Source organism: Uranotaenia lowii, chromosome 3 (genome assembly GCF_029784155.1).
Source record: "Uranotaenia lowii strain MFRU-FL chromosome 3, ASM2978415v1, whole genome shotgun sequence".
Taxonomy (NCBI): domain Eukaryota; kingdom Metazoa; phylum Arthropoda; class Insecta; order Diptera; family Culicidae; genus Uranotaenia; species Uranotaenia lowii.
In genome coordinates, this window is record NC_073693.1 from 95,844,060 (window position 1) to 95,859,196 (window position 15,137).

Sequence of the window (15,137 nt, forward strand, 5' to 3'; positions counted from 1 at the left end):
TGCTATTTCTTGTCAAAAAATGTTGTGTCTCAACTTCTCTCCGTCCTGTTTTCTTAACTGTCCACATCAGCGTAAATTATGAATTCGTTTTTAACTGCTATCGGTAGTTACACTGTGTCACAACTGTAGAATTGTTGGTTTCCTTGTTATCTTGTTTGTTTTGATGTTCTTTCTGTGTGTGTCTGTGTATGGAATGTAAAACTCCTGCGTAAGTTGAGTTTAAATTTGCTACATCAGTGCGTTCGCTAACAGATTTAGGTTCATTGAAAATGTGTATCATCTCAAGGATGGGTAAACTTTTCTGTTTGTATGTGTGATCGAGTATTTTTACAGAATTTAAATCGAATTTATGTTGGTGGTCGATACAATGTGCGATGAGAGCAGTAGATGTAGTTTTCATCGCCTTCATTTCCTCGTCTTGGGCCGTGTAACCCATGATGAGATCTAGATATGGTGGTCTCACTTTGGCAAAAAGTAGGCGAGGGTTGGATGCGGAGGAGGGGGCGAAACGCAGCCGAAATTTGACAGCTGGCTGTTTGGCTGGCTGCTGGCTGGCTGGGATGCCAGGTGCTTGGATTTTTTGTAAAACACGAAGTTTTGCCAATCATCAAGATATTGCTTGGACAAAGATTTCGCCTTGATTTTTGCAAATATAATTCATAGAATCGAAATAAAATCTTCCGGTTGAGCTCCGGGCTGGTAAGCAAAGCTGGAAGAGGTTGACCTATAAACAACGGTGCCACCTTTTTCGGTAGCAGTGAGTAACATTAATTTTACATTACTTATGACTAATTTATGCTTATTTAACACTTTTTTTCTTTCAAGAGCAATCTAGAAGCAGCAGAAAGTCATCGAATCGGATGGTAACTTGGCGAGGCGTTACATTCCATCGTCCGAGAAGCAGCTGGCCCTCCTGCAGGAACATCCGATCTTTATCGAGATGGAGAAGCTGCTTCAGGAGGACCCTCGTCTGTTGCCATCGCTGCTCCAGAAGATACAATCGAGTAATCCGGATTCGATCGGTAGCATTTGGAAAAACCAGATAAAGTTTTTGGCACTTTTGAACGAGGGAACCGATGAGCTGAAATAGGAAAATAGGCGCAACGTTAGGCGCCTGAGCAGCATGTTGATAAGTCCGATGAATGGGTTGGGGAATCAGTTCGATCCACTGCCGACTGTTGATTGTCCGGAATGGATTGCGCCCCTGCAGGTGATGCTGTCCAATCGCTAGTCATCCTCGAGTGCAGCAAAGCTCAGAGCTGCTCGTGGGTGGTGGTGAAGGTAGATTAACTTAGGCTTGCCAGATGTTTTTCAAAAAAAGCGGGACATTTTGAGAAAAAAAGCGGGACACAGCCAAAAAAAGCGGGACATTTTAAAATTTTATTCGAGAAAGTCATGAAATTTATGTACACATACGTAAATATATTTTTTTCTACTTTCAAAGTGCGGTACTTTTTTACTTGAGTATAAAGTTCTATAAATCGATAATGAAGGCAAAGTTCAGTTGATATAACATCTGCTTTCCGAGTCAACGTATATGTTTCAAATCCAGGCGTAAACATCGAAGAAATTTGAAACTTTTCAATGTTCTTCCGTTGGAAAAAAAAGTGCGAATGACACAAAGACGATAAAACAACATTGATTGAAACAACAATGAAATCAATTTTTTTAAAAATATCAGCTTACAAGCGGTTTTTTTTAAATGTCAAAATTTTTCTTGATTTCTTACAATACTTGAATGTCATGACGAAATAAATGCTTGGATAAGGCTCTCTTTAGGCAACACAGCTTACATTTGAAACAAGGAAACCAATTTTATTTTTATACATGTTTAATTCATATGTACAATGTAGATATTCACTGATTTTTTTAATAGAATATTCTTAAGTTTGAAATTTGTGGTTTGAGAAAAGAGTTTCATTATATTTACAGCATAATTTTTTTCACTGTAAAATTCAAATAAGCTTTGTTTCAAGATTGGGAAGATGTCAAAATTATAAAAATCAAATGAACCATCCTCCAGAATCCGTTTTAGTGCGAAATCAGAGTGTCATTTTTAGTAACCTATCACTAGCATTATCCAAAATGAGATCTTTTTGATATTTTTTTCGAAATACTGAAAAGCTATAAGTTTCGCCATGCAGCAAATAGTTATTTAAGCAATAAGTTGCAAAAATTGGTTTTTTCAACGGGAGTCATCAATTTATTCAACGAGATTGGACGAGTCGAATAATTACGTCGATTGCTAAAAAAATCGAGTTTTGCCATGATTTTCATACACATATTTATGCAAATTCGTAAAATTCATTTATTAACCAACGAGAAGGGTATCTCAACAAATATGATCATGCCAACAACTACAAATTTATGATCAAGTAGGCCGTAGATTTTAGTTTTCGAAACTGAATTCAGTGCTGTAATGTAGAATTTTTCGATAGGGGAACATACCCTCTTATGCGCCACCTAAGCGAATCGCTGATTTTCTATGTATTCCACGTACAAATTGTGTTAAAAATGGGTATAATCATTGAAGAAAAGTGTTTTCTACAAATGCCTATGATTTTTTATTACTTAAATTGCTATAGTTGCTTTAAAAACTTGAATTTTTAAAACCATATTCAAAGCCACAGAACAAAACTGTGTTGCAAATACGCGCCGCTATGTATTCATTACGCGCCTAGCAACCGAACACACCCGAAAGCATCCGAAGACCGAAAACACACCAATACTTACAGACATTTTGACTGAAAAAAAACCAAAATGGACAAATCAAAATTTTAAAAATATGGAAAAGTAGATTTTTTGAGCTGAATTAACGCTTTTTGTTCATTTTCAATGAAAATTAGCCTTTTTGAAAAATTTATACTATTTTCAGCCTACTACGATTGGCGCGTTATAACGAGCGCGTGGGCCGTGATAGAACATACCCATAAAAAGCATACTTTTGCGAGTTCAGTATGATTTTTTAGCATAAAATTATAATTTAGATTCTCCTCTATCGATGTGTCAGAAAATATTGTCTTATTCGTTTTTCTCTGCTTGGTGACACCTTATTGAAAGTGTTTTAAAATTTAGATCGAAATGAAGAAAAACCTAAATTGTGAAATTATCACGACACAGGGGCATTTTAAGGAGAAATTCATACTTGCCATGGCGTATCACAGCATTTAAAATGAATTGGTAACATTTTGCAGGCTTAAAATGTTTCAGAATCTTCAAAACAAGGATGGCGCGTATTAGCCACATGGAGCGTTATATGAACTTTTCCCCTACTGTTTTCAGTGTCCAAATGTTAAATTTTCTACACTAAATAGAATAAACGGTACTTTTAATAAAGAAAATGCTTTTTAACATTGATTGACATATGATTTCTACCTGTTTTAAAAATAGAAAAATACTATGACTCATATGGCGTATACCTACTCAAATGGAGCTTGAAACTATTAGGAATTGCATAGATAAATTTAAAGATAGTTCCCAAAGAAATAAGGGATCACATCTTATTTGTGTGATGTGCAGTTTTGATAAAGCAAAACAAATCAAACGTAGGGAAATCTTATTTTTAATTGAAAACTAAGTTTAAAAAAAGCGGGACATTTCGAGTAAAAAGCGGGACGGCGGGACATTTACCAAAAAAGCGGGACATGTCCCGCTTTTGCGGGACGGATGGCAACCCTAGATTAACTGAATATGTTAATATTAAAAAACGCTTAAGTAGTATTTACATGGTGCAACAGTTATTTGAAAAAAAATTTCGGATCATGTTTATCATTTAATCATGAAAATTATCAATAGCAGAATTTATAGCATTCTTTTAGCAGAACCGATTTATTTTTATTTTCATCCAACACTTTTCTATAGGAGGGAAATACAATAGCTCTTTGGATAAGGTTACAAGAATAAGGAGCAAGCAACATCCGGTTTAGGGTTTTGGTTGTTTGTTCCACCCTTTAAGATCCTTTCTATCATAACGGTCAATGAAAAGTTTTTCTTTTACGGAACATACGGAAAGACCGAACTGTATTGTTATTTTATTAAAAAAAAAAGTGTCTAGAATACAAATAATTTCATTGAATATACTCGTATCATTGTTTTATTTCCGAAAACTCAATTTAAATATAATAAAAAATAAACTAAACCCCAGTACGGTTTTAAATCTTTTAATCTTTCGTTTACGATTGGCTTATGCACATACACACACTTTTTTGTCATCTGATTCTTTATTTTTAACATCTGGCATCCCTGGACCCCTTTTTTCGTAAACACTACAGCCAGCTGTCAAAACTTTTTTCAATATGGCTGAATGGCGATTTGGCATATGAGATCACCATCCTAGACGCATCATGGTGTTACCTTGTTCGATCAGCTGATTCAGTTGTTTGATGTTGCTGCGGTGCTTAGCCAGTCTATTTTTGAGCAAACTGCCTGTCATACCTATGTAGTTCCAGTTACATTAGCAGTTCACACGATAGATGACTTAGTGTTGATCGAGGAATGGAACTGGGTCCTTGATTCTGGTGTATAGTTGGTTAACGGTGTTGGTACTTCTGGTTGTGACTTTGACTGTTGGGTACGTTTCCCTGAAAAGCCTTATAACATGCTGTGATAGGAGTAGTATGGATGGGATGGATTGGTACGTAGTAATATTGTTGTTGTTAACGTCCTGATATGGCTTAGTGATTGGTAGATTATTATTCCAGTCGGTACGGTTCAAGCATCTATTGATCAAATGACGAGGGAAGTCATTAATCAATAAATGTTTGGTGATTATCGTCCTTTTCGTGTCTTCATCCATAATTGTTGATAATTTGTTCACCCTGTCAATGAAATTTTGCATGATAGCAATTTTCTGTGAGAGAGGATGAATACACGGAAAAAAATTGCATGGGTTTTTCAAATACAGAGTCATGATAATTTTACTATATCCATCATTTAGTATTTTCGACCATGATTTAGTACTTTCTACCAAAAATCTGGGCGATACTACTACGACATTGTATTTTTACTATGCGATCTTTGACAGCTCATAGTAATTTCCTTGTGTCTAAATTACCATGAGCATGATATTTTGATATCACACAATTCGTGTTCTTGAAATAACTATGCCCATGGTAATGTTGAAACATCGTCATTTGTGTTGTCGAAAATACTATGCCCATTAAAATTCATATGTGTTTAGTTTGAGTGTTTGTTTCATCCGGTCACGATTTTCGGAATGCGGACAAAAATGTTTCGCGGGTACGTAAATGAGGTGATTGCTGTTCCAACCAACCAGGTGACCGGCACACTGGGTGTGTCAAATAGATTCAGCAGTTTCGTCGGGTCGGTCGCAATCTCACAGGTAAGCAATATTGTGTTTTTTTCGTCGATTGCACATTACTCACATCCGTTTTTTTCGATCTTTATTTTGATTTTATTTTAAGCTGTTCCATCGATGCATCCCGAATTCCCCGGCCATGGGGACCTCCCTTCTAACCAGTCACGGAAAATTGGGAGAATCGCAGTTTCCAGAGGATTAACCTTGTCCCCTTTCTGGATCGTTGGCCTCAAGATGATTGCCAATACATCCAAATCGATTCCAGCGTAAATAGAACATTTACCAAATTTGATCTGCTCATCAACTAATAATTGTTTTTTAATTTTTTTTTTCAGAGACTATAACGACAGTTCTAAAAAGACCATTGTTTAGTGATACTTGTAATTTAAAAAATTAAAATGTAATTAATTTAAAAATAAATTATTTCTAGATCTCGAAGAAATCACGAAGAGTTTTAATTCTATCGTACTTCAATATAGTTATACCATGGTGCATGGTAATTTGGTTGTCAAATCAAGCAATATGTACTCATTAACATATCATAGTTTTATCATGAAACATGTCAATTTTACTATGCACAATGAAAAACAAACCCATGATTTCATTGAAAATTTTACTATGAACGTAGTCGAAATTACTATGCGCAGCCAAAATAAACACAAAGTAAAACTACTATGCGCATGGTAATATCAAGAAGAAAACATTATTGACTCAAAAATATGGTTGCGTGTTGTTCATTTAAACCACGGATTTAGTAATTTTACTATGCTTTTTTTTTGTGTGTAGATTTGAAGTTCAACAAACGTCCCGACGCTATTGGTTCGATAATCCATTCAGTTTGGATGGTGTTGAACGCAGTTTTTCCTAAATAATTTGACTGAAAGCCAAAAAAATTTCAAAAATTAACAAACAACAGTCGTAAAAGTGTTATCAACTTAAACAGTTTTTGAAAAGCTCGGGTACCAAGCCAGGAGATTCGAACCTCGACCAGCAGGTTGAGAGGCGCGAACGCTACCACTTAATCATGTCTGGTGCATTTGAATAAGCCTTTTAACTTCCAAAAATATGTTTTGAAGCATTTGGTTGCCCGGCATAAAAAAAAGTTATTGTATCCGAAGAGGTATAATCATTTTTCCGAAATGACCAACATGAAGATTTTGATATCAAAGCTATATCTTAAAAAGTTAATAATATCTCGTTGAGATGGGTTTGTGTAACAATTTTGATATGCTCTCCTGGTCGGGATGATAACGTTCGAAATTTTACGCAGGTTTCTTCAATTTTGTTATTGGAGCTTGTACATCTGTTTATCTGCACCCAAAATTCAGCCTCTGTGCCAATGGCGTGTAGTCAATTACATAGCATCATTGGTACAAAAAGATAACGCGACCGGTGCTGATTCGATTTGCTCCCACTGGCATTAATCTCCCAAGTTAACCAAATTGCGTATGTCTGAAAGAAACAAAATAAAAACGTTTGCACGTCCCTCCCTATCACATCACAAGACGAAGAAGGATGGAAATAAATACCGGCCAACACCAGGCAGCCAGCGAACCGAGCATTGTGCGTGTGAATGTAGCAAAAGCAACAACAAAAACATCCTTTTAATAGTCCTATTTGCCGCTAGTAGTGTTCGTGATATTATGCTGGTTGTTTCACCAACACTTTTCAGTTTTGGGACAATCAACCTCAAAAACGACCATGTGCGTCGACAGGCTGCCTGTTTTTTGTACCGAGAGTTTTTGAGGTTAATTGTCCCGTCTCATCTGTACACGCTCAGCAAGTGTGCGTAAGAAATGTCAAAAACAACTCTATTCAATCCCTTCAATCCACCGGCAAACAACCACGGCTAAGCTGCCCGGCTTTAGCAGCTGTGTATATGTAGCGTGTGTATGTAATAGCAGGCAGTAAGCAAACACAGTTCTCATTCAATGGGTTTCCCGTTTCCTTCACTCCCGTTCCCTTTGCCGTTTCCATCACAAAACAAAGGAATACCTTGAAAGGAGGCCAAACGCCGGGAAGCCTCCGTCGTGCGTTTTTTTTGTGATTGATCGGTGGCAGAAAACCGATGACAAACAGCCCTCGTCCTGCATGAAGCTCAAATAATACACTGGTTAAGTTGTCGGGCTGGCAAGACGATTTGAACGGTGATATGAGTTCGAATCTCCCCACGGCGCTGTGGTTATTATTTTTATTTTCTTGTTTCTGGGATGGATTATCCAATAGGAACGAAATCCAATAAAATGTGTTTCTTGTTTCGCTTGAATGTAGTGGTCATGCATAATTTTGGTTGGAAGCCGAGTCCTTATGCCAGTTACGGTTTTTCAAACATACCGTCTTCGGCACAGTGCACATTTCAGAGCATTATCGGCACAGAGATTTGCTAAAAAGGCATTGGATTTCTGTTACCTCTTCTATGGGTGTGTAATAATACTTAGTGATGGTTATATTAATATTGGGTCAGTGCTGCTGGTGAGAAATAAAAATCTGAAACCTTTTTCAGAAGAGTACAAAGTATTACATACAATTTTAAAATACCAATTTAAGAACCAAACTCCAGTAAGTTGAGATATTTTGTAAATTTGAACTTTCCAATAAGAAATAAAGTACATCAATAATGCCATTCAGTATCGAACTGACTCAAAAACCACAAGTATCAAAAGAACGTAGAGAAAAACATCAGCCACCAAGTTAAGAGGATCGATTTGTCATCATTCGTTGGCTCTTCTGTTGCCCATTTATCCCACTTAATGGCATGTTGAATCATAAAAACGACACAATCTAAGATGACACCAACCCCTTGCCGGGGCAGAAAATGTTCCGCCAACATCAATCGGGTGGTATGTCGCGAAACTAAAAAAAAATAAGCTGCTATTGCAATAATGTGAACTCTACACCCAGATATTTTTCCTAACCGGGAACTTGAAATCGGTAAATAAACTAACGTTTTGAGGAATGAGTGTAATGTTGGAAATCCAATTTTATTTTCTCAATTTCATTCTCGTTTGTGACATCGCTGATATCAAACCTGTAAATTCTAGAGTGTATATCGTGAGCCAAGGACACTTTGTTGAATCCAATAGACAGAAAATTCACAGAATATGACATAGAATGTTCCGGGATCAATTGATCGAGACCGAAGATGGTGCCATATAAATTTACGATGACAAGTAATTTATGAACTTCAATCACCAAGCTATGGCAGTCTTGAAGCGAAATAGAATTGTCTATAAAACGGCCATTTCCATTGTTTTTTTTCCTGGGCAACAAATGTATCTCATATCTGAGCATTGCTGTAAAAATTGATACCTTCAGGTTCAATCCGATTGCTCGGCCAAGGCGCCAGCATGCTTACTTTGCCTTCTATCGCGGCCGCTATCATCATAAATAATCCTTCCGGAAAATTTCCCACTCGAGGCATTCAATTTCCACCCGGCCCGTTTACATTCCTTGTGTGACTAAGAGTGTCATAATTTACCCGAACCGGAATGTGCTCGAGTATGTCACAAATTTGGGGCTCACCATCCACGGCAAATAGAGAACTTCGAGCTCAAAAAAAAAACCGAGGTTCCAAGCACTCCCCAAATACGACCGAGAAAAAGTTTTCAAATAAAAAAGCCACCACGCGGCTCTGTGCCTCGCCATGGAAAAGTGTCAATATCGGCTAGATTACCAACACACGTACCTGAAGGGCACCACTTTCGGTGAGTTAGGTTCCAATTTACCCTCCGTTCCATTTCTGAATGTATGTTTTTCTCTGCAGCTTTTTTTCGTCTCCCCCACAGATTGGGGCTGTAAAAATTCAACCTTCCCCCCAGTACTCTGGTACTTACAAACATATGAACATGGCGTGCTCCCCACTTCCCACATTGGACTGCTACCGAATGATGCTGGCTGCATCCGGACAAAGGAAGAAAACCTCCCTATGAAATTGTGAACGGAGAAAGGCGACAAACGAGAAGGCACATCATAAACGCGGGAATCACATTTTCATAAATAATCATTAGGATGCGTGCCAAGTGCCACACATACTCTCGTTTATTCGGTTATTGGATTTGGGTACTTTTTACCGCACCAAAAATGGGGGGGGGGCAGGGTTTGGGGGTAAAAAATATTTTACAACTAGAGAAAATTGATCTTATATTTAGTGAAAACTTAACGTAGTGAGATTCCAACGGATAAAATACAAAGACAATTTGAAAACGCGTTTATATTCCGAGTTGGGAATGCAAAAAAGCTTTGGTTACATTCGAGACTAATTGAATATGTAACTAGATTTATTTGAACATGTGGACATGAGTTGATCTATAATGTTTTGAAAATTCAAAAGATTCCAAGTTTATGCTGACACTTGTGCCTTCTAATGGTGACCGTCAAAAATTAAAAAATGATATACGAGACAATGGCTAAGATTTTAAAAACTCCATAATCATAATCTCGAGACAGGATTCAATCTCAAATGATCACTTGAAATGATGCAGAACATTTTGACTTAAGAAATCTATGAATCTATAAATATAACTTCACATTAAAAGGGCCAACAAGACAACAAAATTTGCATTATTTCGAGGTGCAAAGAATGAAGACTAATGACATTAACAATAATTGGTCCACATTTTGAGAAACATTATTTTTTTGAACATTACTAAGACTGTCATAACAAAAACTTTAATCTAATGATCATTTTTTCCAAAGACAGCGATTACATTTGGGTTCTGGGAAAAACGTTATAGAAGCTTTCTTATACATCTGCAAAATACGAGAGTTTTGACTTAATTTCAAAGCATTTAAGCGAATAGATTCTATGATATTTTTGGATAAATAAAATTCCTCTGAAGTCTTCGTCAAAATTGTACAATGATTTAAAACCTTCAATATCAAATACTCAGAGACTTTCTTGGAAATGTCAATGCGAATTGTTGTCTTATCTTTATTTTTTTTTAATTGTAAAATTTAAGTATTTCAAAGCGTTATATTTTTAAATTAAAATTTCTCTGCAAGATATGAATCCTGCTCGATTAAATGAAGGATAATAATTTGATTTTGGATCAGCGAAAAGTTTCTTAAAATATTCGTCTTTTCAACAACAGCTGTTTGCTTTTCCTTTATAAAATCACATTTATAACGATAGTATCCTCAAAATGCTCATTTTCAATTTTTTTTTAACTTTCTGGTACGTAAAAAACGAAAACCACAATTTTTCCATCATTTTCTCGCAAGAAAAATTAAAGATTCTCAATTTTAAGTTGATTCAAAGGATATCGAAATTTGTTCAAATAGAAAATGTGATTAAAAAGTTAAGATTTCTTCTCTTTCTCTGTTTTTTTTTTTTAATCTTAAATTTAGTTCAATGAGATAAGATTATTAAAAAAAAATTTACTAACGTTTTGAAAAATTTGTGAAATGACTAAGAAATGCATGAAACGTCGAGATCTGATGTTTTCTCGAAAAAAATGTTTTTCCAAAAAAAAGAAGCTTCTTAGGAAAACCGGACGCTCGAAATCCCAGAAAGTCGATTTTTGACCAAAAATTTTTTTCGAGATAACACCAGATCTAAGTGTACGAGGTAAGATGTTAAAAATGTGCAACTTTTTATTTTATTATTTATTTGTTTATTCAATCAACAGACCAAATATAGGTCCAAATAACGACTTAAATTTAAAGTTACACAAAGTTTACATCTAATTAGCGATTTCTCGATATTCTTATAACTTTTCTTTGGAAAACATCCCTCAAATCGTTAAAGTCGAAGAGCTCGGAGAAGCCGTTAAACGTTTTCATTACACCGATGACAATCGAATGAGGACATACAGTTGAAAGTCCTGGTTTCTCAGTTCATGGGGTTTCACACTAAGAGGAATATCTTCCAGTAGCGTAGGACAATCGATTCGCGATGTCAGTAGATCGGCGACGAAAGAAGCTCGTGTTGCATTTTTTCGGGCTTGAAGAGAATCCATGTCTATGAGACGAGACGACATCGATGTTCGTAGCTTGGCAAAAAGCGCCTCTGGATAGCCTCGAGCCACTTGTTAAGCTCAGGTAGTAGGGACACCAGACCGCTGATGCGTATTCGAGGATAAATCGAACTATGCTGCAATACAGACTCTTCAGGCAGTACACGTCCTAGAATTCCTTGGCCGAAGACGTAGTTCGTATGTGTTTTGAATTCCAGCTTACGGTCGAGTATTACGCCCAAATCATTAATGTGATCCACCCTCACAATGGACTCATCCTCTATGAAGTACTCCGCGCAAAAAGGCTGCCATCTTTGAGAGAAACTGATGACTACACATTTACTGTGATTCAAAGGCAGGCAGTTGATGTCGCACCACTGTGCGAAAAGATTGAACTGGATTAGCAGATCCATATCGTCCTGACCGTTTATGGCGTAGAACAGTTTAAGATCATCAGCATAACAAAGTTTTGGGCCGTCGAGGAGTGAGAGCACATCGTTAAAATAGATTAAGAAGATAATCGGTACTAAGTGACTTCCTTGGGGCACACTGGAGGAGGCAGGAGGGAGTGTCTCCAGTGCGAACTGTCAATTTACGTCCAGTTAAGTAGCTGCGGAACTAGCCAAGTAAAGGTCCGCAGAATCCTAAGCGTCCATGCTTACCAATGGCGATATCGTGGTTCACCTTATCAAACACTACTGACAAATCGGTATTAATGGCGTCAGTTTGAGACTTAGCAGCAAAACTTTCGTGTACATAGGAGGTGAAGGTCAACAGGTTAGTTGTCGTGGAGCGTTTGGGCATAAAACCGTGCTGATCGATTGAAAAATTTTTCTTACAGTACGAGAAAATCGGATCCATGACGACTCATTCGTATAGTTTGGAGTTTGCACATAAAGCAGAAATTCCTCTATAGTTGTTTATATCTCTCCGATCGCCTTTTTATGGACTGGAAATATGTAAACTTCCTTCCACAGTGAAGAAAAGGAGTCTCACAGGAGTCAGTAAAACAGGCATTTTTCGTTTCAAAAAGGTAGATGGTATACCGTCCGGGCCAGTAAAGAGGGAGTTTTTGAGCTTTGCCGCTGCTTTACATATGACCGCATCCTCTACTACAATCGTGCTCATGCAAAAGCCGAGTGGCGAAACATTCCTAACAGCACTATCCACATGTTCTGGGGATGTTGAAGCAGTAGCAAAGGTACTCGAGAATTTTTGAGCAAAGTGAGCACAGATTTCACAATCAGAGTTCGCAGTGTTGCCATCCAGAAACATTTGAGTAGAAATACCAGGTTCATTCCGCTGACTTTTGTCATGCTTCCTGAACGATTTTGGGTTGGACTTAAGGTTACGTTGTACTCGGAAAAGATAATTTTGGTAACAACGCTTACTGGCTTTTTTGTAAGCGGAGTTCAGTCTTTAGTTTAGTTCAGTTTAGTTTGGAAGGATTTGAGCTTATGGTGATTTCCAAGAGCACATCTCTTCGCCGTCTTCAGTCGACGTAGTTTTTTCGTAAACCAGGGAGTTCGCAAATTCCCGGAAGTCGTTTGCTTTGGCACGTGGCGCTCGATAACGTAATTTATGATATGCGAAAAGGTTTCGGCCGCAGCATTGGGATTCAATAGATCAAGTTCAGATTGTCGATGGTGACCAGGATATGGGAGATATCAATGAAATCCGCATTCTTGAAGTCGTGATAGAAAGGTACTGATTTTTCGACAGAAGCATGCAATCCAGTGACCTCGAGCGACTCCAGTAAAGCTGGATGAAGTGCCTTAACGAACAAAGCAGGAGCCGAATCAATGGTCGGAACACGAGACCCTTCGCTAGCAAAGCAGAGATCCAACATACGGCCATTTTCGTTAGTAACTATGTTAATTTGACGCAAGGTTGCCGTACTCAGGGAGTCTAGTATGATGTTTGAAGGCGCCGCGAATGTAAAGCACAGGATCCGGGTACAAAAAGCTACCATGTTTGGAGCACCACTTAGAACCAGGCATATTGAAGTCACCAATGACGAGAATATCGTCTTCGGGGGCGCAGAGAGAACTCACTTTGGATATACAGCGAGTAAAAGACTCTGCCAGGGCGACATTTCGCGTGCGATCAGGGGGCAGGTTCAGCACGCATACGTAGAGTTTTAGGTTTCCAAGATCGATGCAGGTCCACACTAGTTCCAAGTCCTGCCAGGGGTCATCGTCAATGAGCAGTGCATGTAAATTGGATTTATCAGCAATTAATACTCCACCTCCAGTGTTCTTCTTGCTACTGCGGGGACTGCGGTCACAACGAAAAACAACGTAATCTGGTCCAAATATCTGACTCGAGATGGTACGGTCGTTCAGCCATGTTTCCGTGAAAGCGACTGCGTCGTAGCAGGAACAAGAGCTGGCGAGCAGATAATCTGCTAGACAGGAGTTTATAACCTGACATTCTGGTAATACATGATTAGTGAATCATAAGATTCCATCGCAGAGCTAGAGCCTCGAACACTGGAAGGGGAGGAACCATCAGGCGGAGGTAAACGGTCGGAAGGGCCATACTTGCCTGAGTTCACAGGCTGGAGAACCCCGATGGCACAGACGAACTCAGGGCCGGGACGACTGATGACGGCGCGACTGAGTCGAAATGAATAGGGGTCTCCGTTGGACCTGATACGTTGAGTCAGGGTGATGAAAGCCCTGTATTTGATGAGTTAGAAAGCGTAGCATGTTGATTGGCGTCAATGGTAGACGCAGAGTTACTCAAGGACCGTTGTAGGGATCTTACAATTGGTAGGAATTCGAACACACATATAGGGACTCAGTGAAACTTCAAGTTTCTTCGAAGAGATCTAAATTCTACTTAAGACTAAGCGTACATCTATCAAGGACATAATGGCTAGCATTTTACTAATGCTAACACCACCAACCCACAGAAAGAGTACTATGTTTGCCGTGATCAAGACTTGATCTCATGACCTCGGCCTTAGAAAACTTGAACGCTATCCTCTAGGCCACGGTCGACGGCATAAAAATCATAACGTGAGAGATTGGTTCTTGAATTCGAAAGTTACTTGCCTGTAGAGGCGAACTGAGGAGCCTTGTCACCACAGACGAACTCAGGGCCGGGACGACTGATGGCGCTGGCTGGAAAAGGCGCGACTGAGTCGAAGGGCTCGGAGGTCCTCAAAAGGCCGAGCTCGGTGCGTCCCTGTGATATGACCCAAGTCGAAGTGGCTGGTCGAATCATAGCAAATTGACCATCGGAATGAAATCTGTTGTAAGGGGAGATCATGTCACGAGCATTGCAAGTGGGGGAGTGTGGTGGGCCGCTTTACAAATTTTATCTTAAAGTTCTCAAACAGAATGAATACTTGCCATTGAAAACCCGTCGGAGTTTCTACTATCAAAATAGCTTAACTCTATTCAAAGGGATTGTTTGGGGGTTGGACAGGCCATCGAATGATCCGAAAACCGATATACAATGGATTGTGGGTTCAAGCCAGCCGGAGTATCTCGGCAAATTTGAAATCATGAGTAGGTTATCTAGGTACCTTTTCAGAATTCTTAATTTGTTTCGAACAGCTAGAAGTGAGTAAGATGAGTCAAACCTGTTCCAAACCAAGGGTAACGGATCCCTTGGTAGTGCTGCTATTATTGATGATCAGTTAAGCATGAACAATATTTGAATGTACGATCGAAACTTCACATACCGTCTCGGGTTGAAAGACCTATCAGCCATTGGTGGGTGCAACTACATACATACATACATACATACATACATACATACATACATACATACATAAATACATTCATAACACCAGCTCTAAGTTATTTGGCATCAAAATTGAAATTAGGATTTTCCGAATTTCCTTTGGTCCCCTT